This window comes from Heterodontus francisci, chromosome 26 (assembly GCF_036365525.1).
Source record: "Heterodontus francisci isolate sHetFra1 chromosome 26, sHetFra1.hap1, whole genome shotgun sequence".
In the NCBI taxonomy this organism is placed as follows: domain Eukaryota; kingdom Metazoa; phylum Chordata; class Chondrichthyes; order Heterodontiformes; family Heterodontidae; genus Heterodontus; species Heterodontus francisci.
The window spans coordinates 58,347,652-58,362,478 of NC_090396.1; the positions used below are offsets into that span (position 1 = coordinate 58,347,652).

General features: G+C 42.8%; 2 protein-coding genes across 3 annotated transcripts in view; both read right to left on the reverse strand.

Moving 5' to 3' along the window:
- The window catches only part of LOC137384376 (inward rectifier potassium channel 2), a 211,211-nt gene that overhangs the window by 156,682 nt on the left and 39,702 nt on the right, over positions 1-14,827 (reverse strand). The gene's annotated exons all lie outside the window — the stretch shown is intronic.
- LOC137384377 (inward rectifier potassium channel 16-like) overlaps positions 1-14,827 on the reverse strand; it is a 178,614-nt gene that overhangs the window by 124,083 nt on the left and 39,704 nt on the right. The window contains exon 2 of one of the 2 annotated variants that reach the window (XM_068058331.1): positions 14,007-14,069. The exons of the other annotated variant lie outside the window; for it this stretch is intronic. The gene's annotated coding sequence lies outside the window, so the exon portion shown is untranslated. The remainder of the gene's footprint in view (positions 1-14,006; positions 14,070-14,827) is intronic. 2 annotated transcript variants of the gene reach the window in all.

Consider the following 14,827-nt stretch of genomic DNA (forward strand, 5'->3'; position numbering starts at 1 on the left):
TGCACTGATGTTCTGGGTTCCCCCATCATCGAGGATGGGGATATTTGTGGAGCCATCTCCTCCAGTTAGTTGTTTAATTGTCCACCACCATTCACGGCTGGATGTGGCAGGACTGCAGAGCTTAGATCCAATCCGTTGGTTATAGGATCGCTCAGCTATGTCTATCGCATGCTGCTAACCAGTTTGGCAGACAAATGGTCCTGTGTTGTAGCTTCACCAAGTTGACTCCTCATTTTGAGGTATGCCTGGTGCTGCTCTTGGCATGCTCTCCTATACTCTTCATTGAACCAGGGCTGGTCTCGTAGATTGATGGTAATGGTAGAGTGGGGTATATGCAAGGCCATGAGGTTACAGATTGTGGTTGAGTACAATTCTGCTGATAGCGCACAGCACCTCATAGATGCCCAGTTTTGCATTGCTAGGTCTGTTCAAAATCTATGTTCCATTTTAGTTGTTGGGGTGCTGTGGACCTCTGGGACAGATGGTTGATCAGTGGTCTGTGCAGATGGTGAGTTCACATCTTCCTGATCGGCTACCTGGAGTGACGGAACAACTTCTTCAGTTGTGCGTAAGTGCCTGCGGTTGCAACGGTATATCTGGTTGTTCAGTTCCACCGCATATGGTCGAGGTGATAATTGCTCTACGTGGGTCCCAAGTTGCCACATGGGCTGTTGACTGTTGTTGTGAGTGTTGAAAGTTTGTACCCTGACTGGCTCTCCAATGCTAATTCTGGTTTGGCAGTTTTGTCAAAATGAAATTTGGCTTTCTGCCATTTCTCCTTGATTTTGTCACTCACGCCTGTTAACTACTTTTGGCTTCAGTAGCTTTTTTGCTACAGGAAGAGTAGTTTGGATGCGGCGTGATGGTACTGGATTACTTTTCATGCCTTAGGTAGGTGTTTTTCTCCACTCAAGAATTGCCTTGTGTACATCTGTGCTGGACTTGCTCAATTTCTTTATGATTCCTTTGGCAATTTTCATTGTTACCTCAGCCTTTGCATTTGGCTGGGGTTAGTGTGGAGATACAGTATGGTGTTGAATTTCCCAATTCTTTATGAAGTGGTTGATTTCGTTACTTATGAACCGAGGGCCATTGTCGCTCATGACCATGTCTGCAATGCCATAATGACTGAAGTGTGCTTTCAGGCATTCTACAGTCTCACCAGTAGTCATTGAGGTCAGCTGGTCTACCTTCCAGTAGTCAGAATTGTCGTCTACGGTGACAAGATAATCAGTTCCTGTGAGAGTGAAGAGGTCTACTCCCAGCTTCATCCATGATCTGTCTGGAATGTCATGTGTCATCAGCGGCTCTTTTGCTTGCTTAGCTTGGTATTCGTTACACGCACTGCAATGGCTGATGTGGTCCTTGATTTCATTGCTCATGTTTGGCCAGTAGAGCACTTCTCTTGCCTTCCTCAGACTCAACTCAATTCCTTGGTGGCTTGCATGAATGAGCTTTAGCATCTCTTCTCCCGACTCCTTCGGGATAATGACTCTATTATCTTTGTACACAACGCAATCCTGGGCTGTCAATTCATCTCTGTAAGCCCAATATGCTCTTGTGACCACAGGAATGTCCTTGATGCTTTCAGGCCATTTTTTCATCACTATTACTTGCAACACTTGGAGAGTTACTTCTTGTTGGGTCGTTTGCTTGATTTGCACAATGTGCTTGTCAGATTCAATGTCTCTGCTGGGTTGTTGATTTCCAGAGCATGTCGAGCTGCAGCTTCACGTTGGATCTGGAAGATTTCACACTCTGTCGTAGCATCCTCCACTTCCTTCACAGGGAGTGTTGCTCTCAACAGCATGTCAGCAATGTAAATCTGTTTGCCTTGCTTATGTCATGTCCAGATGATATCTCTGTAACTTGCAGACACTTTGGAGCAGGTGGTAGCGGCTTGAGGAAAATGCTTTGGAGTGGCTTGTGGTCAGACTCGACTGTCACTTTGTCTCTTACAAGTAGGAATTGATGAAAATGTTTGCAAGCAAAGACAATGGCCAGGCACTCTTTCTTGGCTCTGTTTGCTTTAAAGCCCTGGATGCAGATGCAACCGGTTGCTCTTGCTCTATTAGGGTTTCTCCAAGTCCTGTCTCGCTGGTGTCACACTGCAGGGTGACTTCATCATTTACGTCGTAGTAATTCAGCACTGGTGTTGCTGTCACTAATTGCTTGATTTTAGTGAATGCTGTTTCTTGTTCTGTGCCCCAAAACCATAGTGTGTCCTTGGCATGAGTTGGTATAATGGCTTACACTCGACAGCAAATAGGGCAAGAATTTTGCTAAATAGTTGACGAAATCAACAAATCATTGCACTGCTTTTACATCTGTTGGTTGCCGCCTCGTTGCTACTGCTCTCTCTTTTTCGGGATCCGGGCAAAGACATTTTGCTCTCAGTACATGACCGATGTACTTGACTTCAGGCATCTTTAATTGCAATTTTTTCTTGTTCAGCTTCAGTTTCATCTGACGAGTTCTGTCTAGCAGTCGCATTAGATTTTGATCATGGTCATCAAAGGCTTCTTCCTTTGAATCTCCACATCCATAAACCAGCAGATCATCCACTATAGCTTCCGCTGCGGGAAGATTACTAACTATCTTATGCTGTCTGCGTTGATATTCCTCGGGAGACGTGGAAATGCCAAATGGCATGCGCAACCATCTCTATATCCTGAACGGTGTCCAGAATGTAGTTAGACAGCTGTTGCTTTCATCCAGCTTCACTTGCCAGGAACCATCCTTCGCATCTCGGGTAGTGAAGAATTATGCCTTGCAAGTTGTGGCAAAATTCCTTCAATGGTCGGCATAGGGCAGTGAGATTTCTTCAGAGCTTTATTTAGATCCTTTGGGTCTATGCATACTCTCAGCTTTCCAGCTGATTTCACTGGCAACATGCTGCTAATCCATTCTGTAGGGGTTGTCACTTTCTTGATTTCTCCTTTCATTTCCAGCTCTTTTATCTCGTCTTTCAGACTGGTCTTGAGTGCAGCTGGAACTTTCCTCAGCAGATGCTGAATTGGTCTTACTCTTTCACCTACTTTGAGATGATATTCTCCAGGAGGATATCCTAAACCTGTAAACACATCGTTGAACTCTACTCGGATCTGCTCTGGGGTCAATGGTTTAGTGTGCTGTGACACATTGCAAACCTCCTTTTGCACGTTGAGAGTTACCAGTCCAAGCTTTCGACTTGCTCTAGCTGAGATGAATGGCTTTTGCTTGCCATCTGTGATCTGGCACTCCAGATCTTCATTCTTGACACTGCATTGGGCTATCAGAGTAATTTGTCCTCTCAGCACTAATATGATGCCATCAAATAGCATCAACCTTACTTCATTTTTGGATCGCCCTGTTGAGCCACTTTGCACAGGTCTGTGAAGATCATGATGTTGCATGACGTACCGGTGTCTATCTGTCACTTTATGTTGACTTGATATTCTCCTTCTGCAGTCATCATTCCAACAATCACAAACCATTTATCACCTATTGACCTGACTCAACTAACCTGTTGTATGCCGTATAGTGATTTGTCAGAATCTTCGGCTGATATCTCTCCAGTGACCATCTGTACCTACCTGTTGTGCATCCTTCTAGCCAAACACTTGTGTGCAAAATGATTCGGCTGGGCCTTTCCGCCAATGGCCACTGCTCCTAGTGGCACTGCTCATACAGCTGAGCTGATTGGCCGGCACCTCTTGGAGGCAGGATCTCCGTCGATTAAAAGTTTTTAAACGGACAGTGATCCCATCTTCTAAAACATTGACATAAAAAATTGGAGGATCACTCTGGGGGAGCCGAGAAAATGCAGAGTCGGGGATCTCTCTGCATTTTCAGCCCAGCGCCGGGAGCCCCACTTCCATCACAAAATCCAGCCCCAAGCCTTTGTACATATAATTTTTTCTACATTCATTTTTACTTTTACATATTACCCCATCTCTCCGCAATGTCTGACATCACAGACTCAACTTGTCAGGAGGCTTCACAACTCTCCCTGATCGTGTTGTTGTGACTCTCGGAAGATCAGTAGTCTTTCACTAAACTCTTGTTTCTTGACTTGGACGGTCTTCATTGAGGTTTGTAGTATCTGGTGCTTTCTGAAATTCAGGTTCAATATCTGGTTCATTTAAATATATAACTGATTCATGTCTTTGATGAATAGAAATAAGATTTCTCCTGTTTCTTCTCATCGTACCTTCTGAAGTATGTACTAAATAAGATCTCCGTTGATTATCATCTCTCTGGATGATTACTCCTTCTCTGCCTTGCTCTCATACCCATACCTTAGCTCCTTCCATCAACTTGGGTAGGTTCCTGGTATGCTATCGCCTGTTAGGGTTATAAGCTTGTTGTTTTCTCTGTCTTGAACTCTCTGGTAATCCTGGACGTCTAGCCCTGGAAGTAATTTTTTGGGTAGGATGAGAAATTGTGTTCTAAGCTTCCTTCCCATCAACAGTTCTGCTGGTGCTAATCCACATTGCAATGGAGTCGATTCAGAGTGCTGTTTGAAAATCTTCATTTTTTTAACAGTGGTTTTATAGTTCTGACTCCTCTTTCAGCTTCGCCATTAAATTGAGGATATTATCTAGGGGGACTTGTAAGTTGTACAAATCCACAGTTTTCCACAAAGTGCGTAAAGTAGTCGTTTGCAAATTGTGGACCATTATCAGAAACAATCTGGTCAGGAATGCCATGTGTTGCAAAGATCTCCGATAAAACCCTAATGACAGTCTCAGTAGTCATTGTGTACAAATGTTTGCCTTTGGTCCACCTGGAAAAATAATCAAAAGCAATCAGGTAGGACTTTCCATTAAACATGAATAGATCCAATCCCCAGACGTTCCCATAGTCTGGTTCGAAATTGGTTTAAGATAAGGGGTTCTCTCTGGTCTGGTCTGTGCACTGCGCATACCTGGCAATTAGAAATAATTTCTTCTATATTTCTTGATATTCCCGGCCATCACATGGATGACTGTGCCCGTGTTCTGCATTTCGGGATACCCATGTGGCCCTGGTGTATTTTTCCCAAGATATCTGTCCGGATTGAGACCGGAATCACCAGCCTCTCGTCATATACCAGCAAATCACCCACGATAGTCCACTGCTTTCTGTACTCAAAGAAGATTTTCAATTCCTCACCAATGGGATGGTGCTGTAGCAAACCTTGTGTGCAATATTGGTGAAAATTGAGGATGACAAATTTCTTGGAGTTTTTTGGAACTTGTCAGCCATTGTGATGCAGTAAACTGAGAATATGATTCAATCTCATTAATGAAGTTACCATCCTGTTGTGTAGGATGGTCAACAGTAGCGTGGGACAATGCATCTGCTTTAATTTCTTTTTCCTTGGAATATGAACTTTGTGCTACTGAAAACACATTTTGTTCCTCAATGTGGTCATTTTACTTCAGGTACAAGACGTCCAAATTAAGACAGAATCAGCGATGATGCTTCTAGAAAACTGAAATGCTTTTCTCTCCTCCCTACCCCCGAAGATGTTGGGGTAGAAATTGGGCTTCATTGGTGTCCATTTTACCAATACCTTAAAACAAGCACAATGAGGCCAAATTTCGGAAGCCATTGTTCTGCACCCCAAAATTACTTGAAAAAATCTCTGACTGAAATTCAGAACATCGGAACATAGAAACTGGAGTCAGCCATTTTGCCCCATAAGCGTGTTCCACCATTCAGTGAGATCGCGGCTGATCTGGAACCTAACTCCATATACCTGCTTTTGCCCGGTATCTCTAACTGTCTTTAGCGAACAAAAATCTACACTCTCAAAGTTAAAATTAACAATTGATGCAGCATCAATTGCCTTTTGCGGAAGAGAGTTCCAAACATTTACTACCCTTTGTGGACATGTATTTTCTAATTTCACTCCTGAAAGTTCTGGCTCTAATCTTTAGACTGTGCTCCCGAGTCCTAGATTCCCAAAATAGTGGAAATAGTTTCTCTCGATCTACCTTATCTGTTCCGCTTAATATCTTGAAAACTCCTGAGACATCACCTTCCAAACACGCGACCTCTACCACCTAGAAGGACAAGGGCAGCAGATGCATGGGAACACCACCATCTGTAAGTTCCCCACCAAGCCACACACCATCCTGACTTGGAACTGTAGCACAGTTCTTTCACTGTCGCTGGGTCAAAATCCTGGAACTCCTTTCCTAACAGCACTGTGGGTACCTACCCCACATGGACTGCAGCAGTTCAAGGAGGCAGCTCACCACCACCTTCTCAAGGGCGATTAGGGATGGGCAATAAATGCTGCCCACATCCCAGTGACACCCACATCCCATCAACGTATATTAAAAAAACTTCAATAAATCACCCCTTAACCTTCTAAATTCCAGGAAATACAACATTACTTTGTGTAATCTCTCCTGATAATTTAACCTTTGACTGGTGAACCTATGCTATGCTCCCTCCAATACATCCATCCTAAGATATGGTGCCTCGAACAGCTCACAGTACTCCAGGTGTGGTCTAACCAGGATTTGTGTAGCTGAAGAATTAATTCTACTACCTTGTTATCTAGTCCTCCAGATATAAAGGCCAGCCTTTTTGACTATCTGTTGATGAAATTTGTCTGATCGATGTACATGGGCCCCAAGTCTTTTTGGACTGTCACTGTTTCTAACTTTTCACCATTTAGTAAGTACCCTGTTCTATCCTTTTTTAGGTCCAAAATGGATGACCTCACATTTGCCTAAATTGAAATCTATTTGCCAAAATTTTACCCATTTACATAACCTATCAATATCTCTTCGGAATTTTATGCTTCCATCTACAATGCTGCCAATCCTTGTGTTGTCAGCAAATCTGGACATGTGGCTTTCTATCCCATCACCAAAAAGTCATGAATAAATATGGTGAATAGCTGAGGCCTGAATGCTGTTAAGTACAGATCCTTGCAAGACACCATCAGTCACATGCTGCCAATTTGCGTACCTGTCCATTTACCCAACTCTCTGTCTCCTGCAACTCAGCTAATTTCCTAACCAGGTCAATAACCTGTCTTCAATTCCATGAGTTTCAACTTTAACTAGCAGTTTTTTATGAAGGACTTTATCAAATGAATTCCAGAATTCCATATAAATAGAAGCCATACTCAGTTCCCTTGTCCACTACTTTGGTCACCTCTTCAAACAATTCAATCAGGTTCATCAGACATGACCTACCCTTTACAAATTCATGCTGGCTCTCTTTGATCAGCTGAAAATTTTCAAATTCTTCAGTCACTCTATCCTTAATTATAGACTCTGGCAATTTCCTGACAACAGATATTAGACTAATTCAGGGGTAGATACGTCTCTGTCTTGATTTTCATTGTTATGTTTGCATTTGAGTAACAGCATTGCGGCTCTTGAGATATTGCATCTTTGACTAAATGTTTAAAAATGGATCTTCTTGTTGTTGAAGTTTACAATCCCTGGGTTAACTAGTTTATAATCCCTTACATTTCCTTTCTCACCTTTCTTAAATAGCAGAGTGGCATGTGCAATTAGGTTAAGCCACTTTCAAGCGTGCACAGTGGCCACTTAAAGCAGATATTCAGCCTCTTGCAAATGCTGATGAAGAACCTGACACCTGCTTCAGGGCCCAACAGGGAAATTGAGCTGACCTGAGCGGAGCAGGCCTCAGGCCTCAGGTGTACGGCATGTGGCCTGTTTGATGGCTGCCTCTGAGAAGGTAAGTAAATGTATTCACTTTTCAATTCAGGTGGGTCAATAGGAGCAGAAGTGCTCCTCCTGTCTCCATGGCACACATGAGGGCCTTTACCAGCTGTAATCACAACCCCCACCCTGTTGTCTTACCCTCTTCCCCTTCCTGGCACTTAACTGAAAATTCATGTTCAGAGATGGGTGAGCTGCCCTATGGAGGCACAACAAGTACCGACAGCTTACCCTCTATTATTGAAATGAGGTCCGAAGGCCAATTTCAGGCTGACCTGCAACCTCCTGCTGGTGTCCACGATTCCAGGCCGGAAAACCAGCCCAGACAAATTTTTATTACATTGATACTCACACTTGAGGAGAGTTCCATGGATGGATTTCATTATTTCAATACAGGGCATGTGAGACTTAATAGAAAATGGTTATAGAACATCTGGTTGTGAAGTACAGCACAGCCAAGTATGATCCTGTACTCAAGCCATATCTAACAACAAGAACTTGCATTTATATAGCACCGGTGATGTAAAACACCCCAAGGTGCTTCCTAGGAGTGTTATCAAGCAATATTTGACACTGAGCCTCGTAAGGCAATATTATGACAAGTGACCAGAAGTTTGGTTAAAGAGGTAGGTTTTAAGAATGAGAGAGGTCAAGAGGTGGAGAGGTTTAGGGAGGAAAATCCAGAGTTCAGGGTCTAGGAAGCTAAAGGCACGGTCACCAATAGTGGAGCAATTCAAATCGGAGATGTTCAAGAGGCCAGAATTGGTGGAACAGGGAGATCTTGGTGTTTGTAGGATTGAGGGATGTTCCAGAGATAAGGGGGGGGGGGGGGGGGGGTGGGTGGGATGAGGCCGTGGACGGATTTGAAAACACGAATGAGCATTTAAAAATCGTGGCTTAGTTGGACCGGGAGCTTATGTAGGTTGGTGAAGACAGGTGTGATGAGTGAATGGAACTGGGTGCGAGTTCGGACACGGGCAGCAGGGTTTTAGATGATCAAGTATCCATCACATGCACTTCTAGTGAGGGATATTGTCTAACAATCAGAAACAGGTCAATCTTCTACTCCCTATCCAGTCAATTAAAACAGCATTAGCTCCGCCATGGGCAAATTTAATTAAGTCAGCATGGACCAGAAAGAATTGCTTCTTAAAATTGTTGTCTAATATATTTGGAGGCTCCTGACCTTATTGAATCTGCCTGGTTTATACTGCGTGGCAAATTCCACAGTACCTGAACATGACAAAAGAACATTTGTGTACGTCAAATCTTGCGGCAGTCCATTTGTTTCAAAAGCTGCCGTTCATAACTTGAATTGTTGGCCACCGGAGCTTCCCTAGGGCCTGTATTAGATCCACAATAGTCAGAGCAGCCTGCATTGTCATTTTGAGTGACTGAAGGTCACCAGTGCCCAGCGGCAGCTTTTGTACTTTACATGGATGATCTCAGCACCTCGCGATGTAGTAGGGCCACTCCAAATACTTTACAATGAAATTAGGTGTGCTGGCAGTGACATCTGTGCATGAAGCTTCACAGGGTTCAAGCATCTCATTCCCCTTTTTTAAACAATTGCATTTGGACATTATCATCTCACTTTCTATTAGAATGTTTATGGCCCAAAAAGAGGCATCTTAGTCCATTGTGTCTGCGCCAGCCAAAACACGAGCCACCCAGCCTCATCCCACTTTCTAGCATTTGGTCCGTAGCCCTGCCGATTACGGCACTTGAGATGCATAGCCAGACACCTTTTAAATGATTTGAGGGTTTCTGCCTCTATTACCCTTACAGGCAGTGAGTTCCAGACCCCTGTCACCCTCTAGGTGAAAAAACCATTCCTCATCTTCCCTCTAATCTTTCTACCAATCACTTAAATCTAGTCAGTGGCCTCTCTGCTAAGGTAAATAGGCCCTTCCCATCCACTCTCTCCAGGCCCCTCACTATTTTGTGCATCTCAATCAAATCTCCCCTCAGCCTCCTTTGAACCAAGGAGATCAACCCCAGCCTATCCAATCTTTCCTCATAGTTGCATTTTTCCAGTTGTGGCAACATCCTCATAAATCTCCTCTGTAGCCTCTCTAGTGCAGTTCCATGCTTTCTGTCATGAAGTCACCAGAGCTGCGCACAGTACTCAATTAGTGGCCTACCCAATGAGTTATACAGTTCCAGCATAATCTCCCTGCTCTTGTATTCTATACCTCGGCTAATAAAGGAAAGAATTCTGTATGCCTTCTTAACCACCTTATCGACCTGTCCTGCCACCTTCAGGGATCTATGGACATTCACTCCAAGGTCCCTCACTTCCTCCACACCTCTCAGTATTCTCCCATTAATTGTGTATTCCATTGCCTTGTTTGACCTCCCCAAATCACCTCACAGTTCTCCGAGTTAAATTCCATTTGCCACTTTTCTGCCCATCTGACCAGTCCATTGATATCTTCCTGCAGTCTACAGCTATTAACCCACACTGCCAATTTTTGTGTCATCTGCAAATGTCTTGATCATGTCCCCTACATTTGTGTCCAAATCATATCTCAAAAAACAGGGGACCCAGTACTGAGCCCTGCTGAATGCCACTGGAAACAGCCCTCCAGTTGCAAAACACCTGTCAACTATTACCCTTTGTTTCCTGCCACTGAGCTAATTTCGTATTTACCTTGCTACATTCCCCTGGATCCCATGGGCTTTTGCTTTTAACCAATCTGCCGTGTGGGACCTTGTCAAAAGCCATGCTAAATTCCAAGTAGACCACATCAACTGCACTCGCCTCATTAATCCGTCCCCTTCTAAGTGACAGTTTACCCTGTCTCTCAGAATTGATTCCAATAATTTGCCCACTACTGAGGTTAGACTGACTGGCTTTTAATAATTTGGTCTATCCCTCGCTCCCTTTTTAAACAGAGGTATAACGTTAGAGGCCCTCAAATCCTCTGGCTCCACACCTGTATTCAGTGAGGAATGGAAAATGATGGTCAGAGCATCTGTTATTTCCTCCCTGGCTTCTGTTAACAGCCTGGGATACATTTCATCCAGCCCTGACGATTTATTCACTTACAAGGTTGCTGATTCCATTAATACTTCCTCTCTCCCTGTGTTTATCACATCCAATACTTCACACCCCTCTTCCTTAACTACAATATCTGCATCGTTCCCCCTCTTTTGTGAAGACAGACGCAAAGTATTCATTAAGAACCATACCAACATCTTCCGCACCTACACATAGGTTACCTTTTTGGTCTTTTATGGGCCCTACTCTCTCCTTAATTATGCTCTTATTCTTAATGTATTGATAAAACATCGTTGGGTTCACCTTGATTTTGCTTGCCAATATTCTTTCATGCCCTCTCTTTGCTTTCCTAATTTCCTTTTTGATTTCACCCCTCCACTTTCTATTACTCCTCTCGGCTTTCTGCAGTATTGAGTTCTCTGTGTCGGACATAAGATTTCCTTTTCTGCCTTATCTTACCCTGTAAGCTGCTTGACATCCAGGGGGCTCTAGATTTGGCCATCCCACCCTGTGGGAACATGTTTACTCTGATCCTCTTGAATCTCCCCTTTGAATACCTCCCACTGCTCTGGAACTAATTTACCTTCAAGTAGCTGTTTCCAGTCCACTTTCGCTAAATCACTCCTCAGTTTAGTAAAATTGGCCTTACCCCAATTGAAAACTCTAACTGTTGTTCTATTTATGTCCTTTTATATAATTATGTTAAAACAAACTGAATTATGATCACTACCACCAAAATGCTCTCCCACTGCCACTGCCTGCTTCTCCCTTTTGTTGCTGGTGAAAAGTTGCATGGAAAGTTTCAGGCTGCTTTTGTAAACATGCATGAGTCATGAGTCATAACAGTGTGTGGATTTGCCTGGGAGGGGCACTCATTTTTGTGTTCGCTGTGGCTCAGTTGGTCACACTCTTGCCTATAAATTCTAAGGCTGTGGGTTCAAGTCTCACTCCAGGACTTGAGTGTGAAAATCTAGGCTGATGCTCCAGTATAGTATTGAGGGAGTGCCGTGCTGTTTTTAGGTTAGAGGTTAAATAGAGACCCCATCTGCCCATTCAGATGGATGTATAAGATTCCATTGGCACCATTTCAAAGGAGAGCAGTGGCGTTATCCCCGGTGTCCGAGCCAATACTTAACGCTCACTCAACTTCACAAAAACAGATTATCTGGGCATTATCACATTGTCTGTGAGTTTCCTACATTACAACAGTGATTATACTTCAAATGCCTTAATGATGAGGCAAAGCAGCGACAGAGAAGGAAAGAAAAGGAAGCAATTCCTTCACTCCAGATCCCACTACCCCATGAGACGTCCTGCCCCGTGTGCCCAAATATCTGCGGGTCGAGAATCAGCCTGTTTAGTCACCTGAAGACCCATGGCAGAAACTAGCGGCTCGAGTAGACGTCATCCTCGAATCGAGGGACAGACAGTGATGATGACTTCAAATGTACTTCATAGGCTGTATAATGCTTTGGGATATCCGGTGGTCATGAAAGGCACTATAAAAATGCAAGTCTTTTTTTCTTTGCATTGGGGCACAGCTGTTTCTCACTTAAGGTGAATGTGCATGATTAGCCTTTATTTACTATCTACACAGCCTTTACAAGATCATCCTATCTTACTTTCTTTTTGCTTATATGTCACAGAGCAGATCCTGGATTTTCCCTCCTTAGTACAATAAAAACAATATCATAGCAACAACATGTCCCAATGACGTTTCTGCTTTTGGTCTGCCCTCATCTACTGGAAACTGCTTGGAGAAACCTTTATCCCTCAGCTCAGTAACAGGACTCCACACATCTGTGTTGTGGTGTAGCACTTGTGTTCTTCATATGGTTAACAGAGCATTCCTGCGATAATATTAATTTATTTTGAAAATAGTCCATTTTGGTGTCAAGCTAGAGATAGTATTTACATATTTCAAGCAAGACTTCAACTGCTATATTGAGGTGTTGAGATGTATATTAAATATAAATAACACCAGGGGTTAGGTTACTTAAGGGGTTAAGAATGTTAACTTAACCCTAAGAGATGTATTATAAACATACTCCTATCGTCTTATTTCTTATCCTATCTACAGTGTTATTAATAACGGATTTTAAATGGTTAGGAACTGCGCCATTAGCTCAACAGGTTTATACTGGGGACAATTGAGTTTAATATGGAATATGGAGCCCATTATAACGGATTCATGATAGTGGGAAGAGGTTATGCAAAAGAAAGAGGTGGTGAAAGCTGTACTTAGCCTGTTTATGTTAAAAAATACACTGCACTTAACACAAAGGCTCATTGTATCTGAATAAATGCATGGAACTGAAACTCAAGCTTTTATTGAAATGGAGTGCAGACAGAAATTGTAATGATAGAAGAAAGTGTGTGGAAAATAAAGATATTTACACCTGACCCCTAGAGCTATCAGAAGTCAAAGGCCATAAATAAGCTTTGACTGTATCAACAATTGAAATAATCTTTCTTGGATCATACTCGGCTTTTTGGTTCTTCCTGTCTTATGTGCCATCTGTGTCATCAGAAACTGTGTGTTCTGTTTTTGGGTAGGACTGAATGAGACTGATCCCCAAGTGGAAGATGTTTCTGACAAGAGGATTTTGCTAACTTGTCATGAGTTTCCCCCATAATTTTCTACTTTTTATTGATGCTTTAATCATCGACTTCAAAATGTTGTATTTGGTGTGGTTTTGTTAGTTTAACCCACATTCAGCAGCCCAGATATTGTTCATTACAACTTTTCCTTTCTGCACACATCAGTCTGGATTTTGAGATGGTAATAATGGTGAAACTATGAGCGTTCACTGTCATTATTCCACTGAAACTGACAGCGACTTTGGGAGTCTGGATATGTGCAATAACGAGGAACGCAGAAGTTACTGTCAGTGATTCTATGCTTCCCCAGAGGGTACGCTGTTGAGGTTCCCTAAACTGCAATCAATGGAAATCTTGAAATTGACAAGAACTTCCACTCTTAAGCTCTTTACTCATTGTAAAAATCCATGAAAAAGTTGCATCTTGTTGAACGAGGTGTAAGTGGGTTTTTAGCAGTGTACTAACTTCTTAATTACTGCTAAATGGTGGCCCTGAAAAGCTAATTTTATTTTTGTGAATTTTCTCCATAATGAGAAAAAATTACACATAATTTTTAAAAATCCTTGTTTTAAAGGTTTGTTTTTCTTTATTTTAGCTTCTATCCTGATCCAATCATAGTTATTTATTCTGCTATATGAAAATTTGAATTAAAATTGAAGGATATTCAGTGCATTTAACTTCCTGGTTTGCTATGTACAAATACTTCAATGTGATTGGTTCCTTACCTGCTTGCTGACATCCCTGCTGCTGCACGCCTGGAGATCTCTTGACTTGGCATCAGGGTTAAACTGCCATTGGAAAAGAGGAAATCCACACTACAAAGTCGTAGAGTCATAGAGTCACAATGACACAGAAGGAGACCATTCAGCCCATTGAGTCCATGCCAGCTCTTTGTAGAGCAATCTAATCAGTCACATTCCCCAGCTCTATCCTCGTAGCCCTGTAAGTTTATTTCCCTCAAGTGCCCATCTAATTTCCTTTTGAAATCATTCATCATCTTCCACCACCCTTGTAGGCAGCGAGTTCCAGGTCATTACCATTCACTGCGTAAAAAAGTTCTTCACATCCCCCTGCATTTCTTGCCCAAAATCTTAAATCTGTGTCCCCTAACCCTTGAATCATCAGCTAATGGGCATAGCATTTCTTTGTCTACCCTATCCAAACCTGTCAGAATCTTGTACACTTCTATCAAATTTCCTCTCAACCGCCTTTGCTCCAAGGAGAACAACTGCAGTTTCTCCAATCTAATCTTGTAGCTAAAATCCCTCAATCCTGGAACCATTCTGTTAAATCTCCTCTGCACCCTCTCAAGGACCCTCACATCCTTCCTAAATTCTGGTGACCAGAACTGGACGCAATACTCTAGTTGTGGCCGAACCAGAGCTTTATAAAGGCTCAGTATAACCTCCCTGCTTTTGTACTCAATACCTTTCTTTATGAAGCCGAAGATCTCCCAGGCTTTGTTGACTACTTTTTCAATATGTCCTACCACCTTTCAAGATCTATGCACATGAACCCCCAAGTACCTCTGTCGCTGTACATTCTT